The 8,063-nt window shown below is 36.2% G+C and overlaps 1 pseudogene; it reads right to left on the bottom strand.

Moving 5' to 3' along the window:
• Window positions 1–1,566: 1,566 nt before the first annotated feature.
• LOC107019486 lies at window positions 1,567–2,999 on the bottom strand (annotated as a pseudogene).
• Between the last annotated feature and the right edge of the window lie 5,064 nt (window positions 3,000–8,063).

The following is an 8,063-nucleotide window of genomic DNA, read 5'->3' as shown; positions in this document are numbered from 1 at the left end:
TCGAGATTTTTTATATATATATATATATATATATATATATATATATATTATGTATTTATTTAAATTACTTCTATTTAAACAAATGTATATTTAACATAAACTATTCAAATATTATCAAATTCATCATATATTAATAGAAGTTTTGTCAATTAAATAATACTTAGAAGCATAATAACAAAAAAACAAAGATTTTTTTTTCATAACAATACAAGTACATAATTACATAAAAATATGGATTGCATACCAAATCCGTTTTGGACAACCATACCTTTAACTCCAAAATGAAATGAAAAACTTAAAATCATAATCTAACATAAAAAAGATCTAAAGAAATATAAAAGTCATATTTTATACTGTTAAGTTTAACTATTGAGCTATATTGTAAGAAAGCTTCTCTTGCTTCTCTTTTAATTTCAAAATGAAGCTATTTGTTCTTCTCCCAGTTAGCTTCTTGACGACACGTATTCATATCAAATCTAGGAAGAAGAAAAGAGAATAATAGATGATAGAAAGAAAAAAAGAAGAATGTGATGACCTAGGAAGAAATTAAGTGGTATTTATAGTGATACAGTTATTTTAGTTTCTAAATTAAAAGAAGCACAAACTTTGAAGAGTTTCATACATTATTGTTTTATGATAGATAAATTTATGTTAATTTCAAAATTCAAAGAATCACAAAATTCGAAGAGTTTCATACATTATTGTTTTCTACTCTTTAACCTATTTAATTACAATTATAATGTCATAACTAAAAAATTAAAGTGTAGTTGTTGGATTTCATATTATACCATTATGTAATTAAATATTAGTATTTAAAAATAAATAAATTTATTTTGATTTAGTGGAGGGACAAAATGGTAATTCAACTTTGAAGGTTGAAGCTTCCCACTTATAATAATATATGATACGTAGACTAAAATAACCGCACTACAGTGCATGATCATAGCTTTATATAATTACTTAGGAGAGCTAATCTTATAATGCAGGTTCATAGCCTCTTTTGTACTCCTTGATACAACTTTTAGTTACTTGCAAAGTGTAACTTTATCATAAATCAACTGTCACTGAAAACTAAAAAATAAATGAATACAGTAATTGTCCGTGATACTCATTACAAGATTTTATAGATCTTCATTAAAGGACAAAAAATTCTCCCTTATTTTTCAACTCAAATTAGTTTCTGTATTTTCTTTTGTCTTTGGTTTTGGTTCTGTTTCATTGTTTACTTTTTAAAAATTCAGCTTTTTTATGGATCCCCTTTTAAACTTGTTTCTCAGGAAGGCTAAAAGAATTTGCATAGGCAATGGAACCACTTTACTTGCTGGGGATATCAGAACTAATGTTATTGCGAGCTGCTTTAGCTCTACAAATTTGGGTTCTGGCAAGTAAGAAATTGACATTTCCACTGGTTTGTGGTAAGGGATCTCAATTCCTCCAAATTTGACTATTCTTGTAATGGAAATATGGATATACTTCCATTCCTCAGAAAACTTCTTGCCTGAGCTTGCTTTATCCAAATGTCCCACTTTTTTATCCACATGCTCCTCCATAGGATTTCCATCAACCCTAACTAGAACCATCAACAACATGACCAAATATATCAACGTTGGAGTTCCAAAACACATACGGGAATAGCAATGCAATGTTTTTTAACAGTCCAAAACCTAATCTTTTTATTGTGTCCAGCTTTAGCTGAGGCAACTCTTGGAATGAACGTGATAGAACCACTCTTCAACACTCCGAGAGGAACAATGCACAATGCCATATCACCCTCAAATAATTTCTCCGCAGTAATCACCTTCACACTATCTCTACAATAACAAATGGCATACACAGTTTTTTCAAAACTAATAGGCACATTTTCCGCCAGTGCATGAACTAATCCTCCATTTCCACCGGGCAAGAATATGTGATCCCCTTCTGTATCCTAGGGGTCATCTTTGTCCCTAAATGATAAGGAAAGATTTGAAAGAAAACCCGCATTTTCATATTCCATATTTTCCAGATGTCAATTAAACAAGCTAATCTCCTCATAATTCATCACAACACTAAAATCCTTTCGCAAAGTCTCCAATGCCTCTCCAGATAATTCTTGCCTGACCTTACTTGCCTTGTCCAAAAGTTTATTACAAACAACCTCCACTTTTTTATCCAAATACTCGTCTACGGGCTTTCCGCCAACAAGATAGAGTGAACATTGGTCTATCGATGTATGAAGTGTATACGACAATTGTCGAGCGAACAGACCAAGTGGATTCCCTAATGTACCTGTCAAAACACTCCCTTCTAAGTCAGCACCTGCTACTTTATTCCCTCCTTCCATCTTTTTCGTAAACACCTTTCCACCTGCACGCTTTCGTCCCTCCAGAACAATTACCTCAAACCCAAATAACATTAGTTGCCTTGCAACACAAGCCCAACAAGACCTGCCCCGATAATAATCACTCTTCCCTTACTTGGCCTAGTTGGAATCTTGTCCTTAATTACCAGCGCCACCCAAAATTAACATATCCGTATGATAACAAGTAATTATATGCAGAATCTAATAACTCACTACATCGTTCAAGTATAACATCAACAAACATATCCTTTGACAGCCAAATTGACGCATTTTCACGCATAATGTGATTTCTAATCAATATATAGTTATACTGATCTATCCCGCCAACTACACTAACAAACCAGCTTCAATTTCTTCATCCTTTAACGAGTCGGACAGAAATCCATCCGCTAACGCAACTAAAGCCTCAGAATTGACTCTTTGTTTATACAAATAATGTCATCTGAAACAAGTTTCTTTCTTTAATTCCAACTTTTAACCACTTTAGAATCAACATTTCTATTAGCAAACTTAGAACTTTTCACTCGATCTTTGTTAATTTTCCTGACGAAGATAAAGACACCAATGCAGATTGTTCCTCGTTAGTATTACTGAGAAAATCATTGGATACCTGATTTAAACACTGTTTACTTTGTGATCTACCTCCTGTTCTATTCATGGCAGGAGATGGAAAGGATTTAGGATCAAACCCGATTTAGGGGTAGGGTTAGAATTTGGAACTGAACTGAACTTGAAAGTGAATTTTTTGGGTTCAAGTTAGGCAAATGAGTTGGGAATTGGAGAGGAATTTTGTTGATCCAAATTCGAGCATTGGTGATAAGTTTGGGGTTGGTGTCACTGGTTCTACTTCTACCCGTCTAAATCTTAATGTTGAAGGAATAATATTGGCTGATGATAGCACCATTCATACTTCAAATACTTTTGAATATAGCACAGGTACATGCTCTTCGTCATTTGGCGCGAGTCATGGTGGTTGGTAAAATATGTTATGGTGGGAGCAGAAACTTTATATTTCTTGGCTCTTCTATGGTAATTATCTTTATGCCATTTTTCTCTTTCCTCAATTAAATCTTACAGCTTTTGAGCTTCTATATACTTTCTTTTGTATGATTGTGTTCTAATAGCTCATCTTAAAACCACCTAGATTTATATATTAGAGATCTTTTTGTCACAGATGTACTCGAGCAGTTGCGTTAGGCCAAGTAGGTGTGCAGGTTCAGATTTTCTTGGTCGATTTACAAGCATTTCTCATATGATAAAAGCTTCAGTCCTATGTTTGATTGCTTCCATATCAAGCTTTAACATTCTGCTCAACTGCTTTAGATGACGGAGAACTTTCTGCATCTGCATAACGTCTATATTTGCTGATATCGTCAAAGGATCTTTATCCTCATTGTGTAAGTGAACTTGAAGTATTACTCAGAATGATCGGTTGAACAAGCATTTATGTTGCTGGGATCTTTGGTCTATCGGAAAGCATCACATTATCAGAAAACCAGCTTGTCAAGTTCCTTCAATCTGTTCAAGAGTTTTAAGGTCAAAATTCCCGTAGATGAATATATTGATTTTAACTTAGTGCTATTAGCGCCCGTGTTTTGTAAATTACAGTGAGATTTTTGTTAATTCTAACTGAAATGGCACAAATACAGTATATAAGTCTCACTGTTTGTGTTTGTGTTTGTATGTGTGATCAACTGTACATGTATGCATCTGTTTTCATCGCTGAAGCTGGATTAACTGTATGTGTATGAATGTATTTTGAAAGCAGAAGTTGGATATATGTGGAAATTGTGCCTAAGTAGTGTCAATTATTCAGTGCCATTTCTTTGTCAACTAAGTTACTATTTTTTGCCTGCAGTGAATGCTCACAAAACCGTGTTGCTCAAAATTGTCATGAGATTCAGGATTGAAACCAACAACAGTCGCAGAAGCTTCCATCCCTGGAAGAAGGAATCGATTGATGATGTGGTAATTCCTATAGAGTCATTCCATTTGTATGATCCTTTTGTCACGTGCATTAAGCATGAAACAGAATTCAAGCTGTCGTAGAACTTTGCATCCAAGCTGACAGTGGATGAGTTGTTTCCCCCTATTTATGTGGCATATTCAAGATCAAAAAGGACCACGGGAAGGTGATGATGAAGTGAAAGTAGATGATCTCAATAAAGTGATATTGAATTCTAAGGTTTTTCTTGTACCGCTAGTTGTAAAACTATTAGCGCTGTGTTTATGTAAAATATTGTGAGATTTTTGTTAATGCTAACTGAAATCATGCAGTTACAGTATCTAATTATATCTGTGTGATCAACTGTATTTGTATATGTGTGTTTTGAAAGTAGAAGTTGGATGTATTTGAAAGACACAATAACTGTTTTGTTGGGAATAAATCCGTAACAGAAATAATATTTGCGGTAATAAAGGCAACAAATGTGGAACACAACAATACGGTTAATCAACGAGAATAAAAGAGAAAGAATGACACCAATATTTTACGTGGAAACCCTCCTAAATAAGGGAAAAACCACGACCCGAGAGGAGCAACGAATATCACTATAGTAAGGATTTTACACTTGTATGTCTGAGTAAAACTCCAAAGACCACTACACATTCAAAAGAAATAACACTCTTTTGATTTTTCCACCTCACTACAATACCGCTCNCTGCTGAAGAATAAGGAACTTTAGCCATTCCCTCTTTCTCCTCTTTTGTTGTAGGACACATCTTTTTGCTCAGCTTCAGATGACTCGCAAGAGGTGTGCTAACAGGTTTAGCACTCTTCATGTTGAAGCGTTCTAGTACACATTGAATGTACTTCTCTTGAGATAGCCACAACTTTCTTTTTGTTCGTTCTCGAACAGTNACCCTCCAAATGTGCTATAGAAGAAAAACAATTTTTTTCTTCTTCATAGCTTACCAACTCTACAAAACTTTGAAATTGGCACAAAACAAGTTTTTCTTCTTTATAGATTACCAACTCTATTAAACTTTGAAATTGGCACAAACTTATTCAAAGTTTGGTACAATGGGGATGGACCTCACAATCTCCCCCTCCAGACCCATTCACCCTCAAGGAGGTAGCTCTAGGTTTCTAGCTTGAGTACATGCCGACAAGTTCTTTGCATTGCTCAAACTTGTCCCTTGATACCACCTTGGTCAGCATATCTGAAGGGTTTTCACTAGTAGGGATCTTCATGACCTGCATAGATCCGTCCTCTATCTTTTCACGAATCTAGTGATATCTCACGTCAATATGATTCGTCCTTGCATGGTACATGGTGTTCTTGCTCAAGTCTATTGCACTCTGACTATCACAATAGACGACATACTCCTTCTGATGCAATCCAAGTTCTTGAAGAAATCGTTTCAGCCATACCATCTCTTTGCCAGCTTCAGTAGCTGCAATATATTCTGCCTCAGTTGTAGAGAGTGCGACACACTTCTGCAACTTTGACTGCCATGATATAGCTCCCCCTGAAAATGTAAACAAATATCCAGTAGTGGATTTTCTATTATCGAGGTCACCTGCCATATCAGCATCAGTATATCCTTTCAAGATTGGATCAGATCCTTTAAAACACAAGCAATCTCTTGTGGTACCTCTTAGGTACCTGAGTATCCACTTAACTGCCTCCCAGTGTTCTTTTCCAGGATTTTCAAGGAATCTGCTAACAACACCAACTGCATGAGCAATATCAGGTCTTGTACACACCATCGCATACATCAAACTCCCCACTGCTGAAGAATAAGGAACTTTAGCCATTCCCTCTTTCTCCTCTTTTGTTGTAGGACACATCTGTTTGCTCAACTTCAGATGACTCGCAAGAGGCGTGCTAACAGGTTTAGCACTCTTCATGTTGAAGCGTTCTAGTACACGTTCAATGTACTTCTCTTGAGATAGCCACAACTTTCTTTTTGTTCGTTCTCGAACAATCTTCATCCCTAGAATTTGTTGTGCTGGGCCCAAGTCTTTCATGTCAAATGACTTGGACAAATCTTTCTTCAACTTTGCAATCAGCTCTTTGTCTTGTCCTACAATTAACATGTCATCCACATATAACAACAAAATAATAAAATTGTTGTCAGAAAATCTTTTGAAGTATACACATGGATCAGAATAGGTCTTTGTGTACGTTTGACTTTTCATGAAAGAGTCAAACTTTTTGTACCATTGCCTTGGGGCCTGTTTCAACCCATAAAGACTCTTATTCAATTTGCACACCATGTGTTTCTTTCCAGATACTTCAAATCCCTCTGGTTGCTCCATATAAATCTCTTCTTCCAAATCTCCGTGAAGAAATGCAGTTTTCACGTCCAATTGCTCCACTTCAAGATCTAGACTAGCTGCTATGCTCAAAATAGTTCGAATAGAAGTCATTTTGACAACAGGTGAAAAAATTTCATCAAAATCAATACCTTTCTTTTGTTCGAAGCCTTTTACAACCAATCGAGCTTTGTACCTCACCAACTTGCCATTTCCATCTTTCTTGAGTTTAAAGACCCACTTGCACTTAAGTGGTCTTTTTCCTTTTGGAAGTTCAACTAGCTGGTATGTGCCATTTTTCTGTAGAGATCCCATCTCTTCGTGCATGGCTTTCATCCATTGGCTCTTTTCTGGATGAGACAACACCTCCTTAAGACTTTCTGGCTCACCTTCATCATTGATAAGGACATACTCTGAGGAAGGGTATTTGGTTGATTCTACCCTTTGTCTTTCTGATCTCCTCAGAGGTTGAGATTGTTCTTCTTCTGGGTACTCCATTTGCTCGGTATTATCACCAAGTTGCTCCCCCTGCTCAACAATCTCATCAGGTTGCTCTTCATGCTCAGCAACTTCATCAATCATACTTTCTGCACTTATGGGATGGTTAGAAGAAGAAGGAATGGTAACAAGATTAGGAACTATACCATTCTTTTTCTTGGCCTTCTCGGATAGATCATCAGCAGTTCCAACTTCACTTTCTCGAAAGATTACATCTCTACTTCTGATGACCTTCTTCTTTACAAGATCCCATAGTCTGTACCCGAACTCTTCATCTCCATATCCGATGAATATGCAAGGAACTGATTTATCATCTAGCTTGGTTCTTTGCTCCTTCGGTACATGTGCAAAAGCTTTGCAACCGAACACCTTTAGGTGCGAGTAAGACAACTCTTTGTTGGTCCAAACTCTCTCCGGAATGTCAAACTCCAACGGAACTGATGGACTACGATTGATAAGATAACACGCTGTCCGAACTGCTTCACCCCAGAATGTCTTGGGTAATTTAGCCATTCTGAGCATGCTTCTCACCTTCTCAACAATGGTGCGATTCATTCTCTCAGCTACACCATTGTGTTGTGGGGTTCCAGGAACTGTCTTTTCATGTCTGATTCCATGGTTTGAACAGTACTCTTCAAATTCTCTTGAAGTGTACTCACCTCCATTGTCGGTTCGGAGACGTTTTAGCTTTCGACCTGTCTCTCTTTCTATCAGAGCATGAAACTTTTGAAATACTTGAAACACCTGATCTTTGGTTCTCAAGATATAAACCCACAATTTTCGAGAAGCGTCATCAATAAAGGTAACAAAGTATTTATTACCTCCTATCGATTCTATCTCCATTGGACCACAAACATCAGAATATACCAAATCAAGTATATTCGACTTTCTTTCAGATGATGTCTTAAATGAGACTCTATGTTGTTTACCAAATAAGCATTAGTTACAGGGTTTTATCGTTGT

The sequence above is a fragment of the Solanum pennellii genome, chromosome 5 (genome assembly GCF_001406875.1).
Source record: "Solanum pennellii chromosome 5, SPENNV200".
NCBI lineage: Eukaryota > Viridiplantae > Streptophyta > Magnoliopsida > Solanales > Solanaceae > Solanum > Solanum pennellii.
Note: the sequence above shows the minus strand (reverse complement) of the source record. Positions and strands in the feature narration are given on the sequence as shown.